Source organism: Gossypium hirsutum, chromosome D10, assembly GCF_007990345.1.
Source record: "Gossypium hirsutum isolate 1008001.06 chromosome D10, Gossypium_hirsutum_v2.1, whole genome shotgun sequence".
Lineage (NCBI taxonomy): Eukaryota > Viridiplantae > Streptophyta > Magnoliopsida > Malvales > Malvaceae > Gossypium > Gossypium hirsutum.
This window is the reverse complement of record NC_053446.1, coordinates 63189144-63192096: the sequence shown is the minus strand read 5'-3', so window position 1 is coordinate 63192096 and position 2953 is coordinate 63189144.

Below are 2953 nucleotides of genomic sequence, written 5' to 3'. Positions count from 1 at the left end.
ACTTGGTCCTGTCCAATCTTTAGACGGGTTAAAATTGACCTAGAATAGATTCAAATTGATTAAAATAATATTTTTATTTAAATTCAATTATAATATATGAATCGTAAAATACATATTGTTAGGTCAAATCAAGTTGGGATTTGGAGTTGAAATCTTTCTTAAAACTAAAGTGTAGCATTGCATATGAATAAGTCGATTTTGGACCTCCAATTCAGGTTTTTTAAAAAATTATATAATTAATAGATGTTTTTAATAAAATAAAAATAAGAAAAATAATGGGCTTACCTCTTTTGTATATGTGAATCTGATGTGCTTAGATGAAGGTCTCATTCATGAATTAGTAAAGGAAAAAAATTGTTGGAAATGATATGAATAGTTCATAAATTAACGAATATTTAGAATGGACAGCAATAAGCAAAATTAAATTATTGATATGCACCGACATATATTCATTTGATTTGCTATAGTGACTTAAAGAATTAGAAGATATCTAGTCTAGGCATGCTCTACAAGTAAGGGTGGCTTAATTTAATGGTTTGTTGTTAGCTAATTACTTTTGCTTATAAGATAACTTAAAATGAATAAATAATTAATTGTTGACTTTTTAGGGGGCAATTTCATAAAGTTAACTTAATCAATTTATTATAAATTATAATCAACAACTACTTCACATTATTCCAAATATGTGGTCTTAGTCACCATTTTAATTGAGATTGCAAAAACCCAATTGTGTGCTAAAAAGTTATAATTTTGTGTTATGCGTGTAATTTTTCATTTATACAAGTCAAATAGTTCCAAATAAAATTAAAATTAAAATTAAAAAAATTTATGTTAAAATCTCAATTAGGGTAGCTAGAATTTTGTCTTTTCTAATAAGATCTTGTTCACCTCTTCAGGTGTGGCTTGAGTTCGAATTGACCTAGTTTCGTTACTGTTAAGACTTTATTCTCCGCTTATAATTCACCAAAAAATATAAAATATGATAAATATTAATTTATTTGATTTTACTAAAAAGAGAAAAACAATAATGCACTATTAATAGTCTATAACTTTTGATCTTTTAACTCTCCATGCCTATGATATTAAGTGTCTTTGTTTTTAATTTTAGAAATTAATTATCTCTATTTATCTTATTTGAATATTAAAATCCAAATAATTTACTTCTTTTGTCATCTTGTCAATTGGATTTTAATATTATTATTTTTAAATCCTTAATAGAGTTATCAACTAGACGTGACTAAATTTCAAAATCCTTCCAATTCTCCTTCTATGAAACTTCCTAATAGATTAAAATAGACTAATTAGCATTATTGTGTGGTCCAAAAACATGGTGTTTTAAGTGGTACGCTGCAAGAAATTTGTAAATTCTATTGTTTTTTCCTGGTCACACGAAATGGAAAAAACTACACTTATTTGTACGATTTTCCACTTGTTAAGACCAAATTGCAGTACAAAAAGGAGGTCAAGGTTTAAAGGGTAATTAAAGAATGGAAATTTATAAAATGCTTGACAAACCCATTTTTTAAGAGATAGTGACAATTTAGATTAAGATTTAAATTTGAATTTTGTTGAATGTTTTTGTGAATCTATCTCTCAAGGTTAATTTTCTATTTATATGATACGATTTCTAGATGTGATGTCCTATATAAGTCCCCATGTATGCGAACACATACCCTATTTTAAGATTAACATGTGTTCCCTAAGTGTGGGTTCGTTTGCATGATGATGCGAACTCATATAAGCGAACTATGTCGGTGATCACTACTGAAGTAAAGAAGATCGGATCAATCCCAGGCAAATAAATGGGTAGCGGGTTAGTAATGATGAACACCACAATAATTTTGATTTTAAAAAATATGGTGTACTACTAATTTAAAAAATGAAATTTTAAATATTGTGATGGAATTAAAATTTTATGAAAATTTATCTTTTAGGAGAGATAGAATAACGTCAAATTTGAAATTTGATTCAATACAATGAACGAAGACGAATTTAATAAGCAAAATTCCAAGTATTTTGGTCGAAATTTCCCTTACAAAGACATCAATTGAGACAAAACTTTGAGATTACTTTTTTAGCCTAAAGGAACTTAATTTCTATGTATTTATTATCATTTATTTGGACCATTTAATTTATTACTATTTTGAAATATTTAGTTGGATTTGTTATTCCATTTTCAAGAAAAAAAATTAATTTGGACGGCCTGGCGGCTTTCAACGTAATAAGACTTTTGGTGCTTCTTAGCATCTAATTATATATTTTTATCTCTTTATTTTATGAAAATAAAGAATTTTTTTATAAAGAAAATAAGTCCTCACTTCAAACATTAAAGCTTCCTTCTTTGTTGGCCTCTCTACAAGGCAAACCACTTTATAGGGGTGCTTGAACATTATTAACTATGCTAAGATAGAGTGAATATAAAGAAAATATTTGTTAAACCATTGTATTACTAAAAAACTTATTCTTTACAATTATAGTGACTGTGAATATATAATATCATAAAAATGTCTTTTGTAATAGAATGGAGAATAGAGACAAAGGACGTTGCAACAGACTTGCGACGTGGCTGTATCATACAGCTAATAGGCTTGCAACGTGGTTACACTATACAACTAATATTCACCATGTTTTCTGTCTTTTCTTTGTTAAGCAGAGTGGTAGCATCATCGTAGGAGATGACACACAACTTCTCTCATATGATTCTTGAAATGCCTTGGTCAGGAAAGGTTTAGTGAAAACATCAGTAGCTTGATGTTTTGCTGGAACATATCCAACATGAATTTGACTGTTGAGCACCTTTTCGCGAACAAAGTCAAGATCCAAATCAACATGCTTTGTTTTCGAATAAAGAATAGGGTTGGTAGCCATGGCAACAATGCTTGAGTTGTCACACCAAATCTTAGATGGTTCAATTAAATTGATTTGGAAATCCAATAACAGGGACTGTAACCAT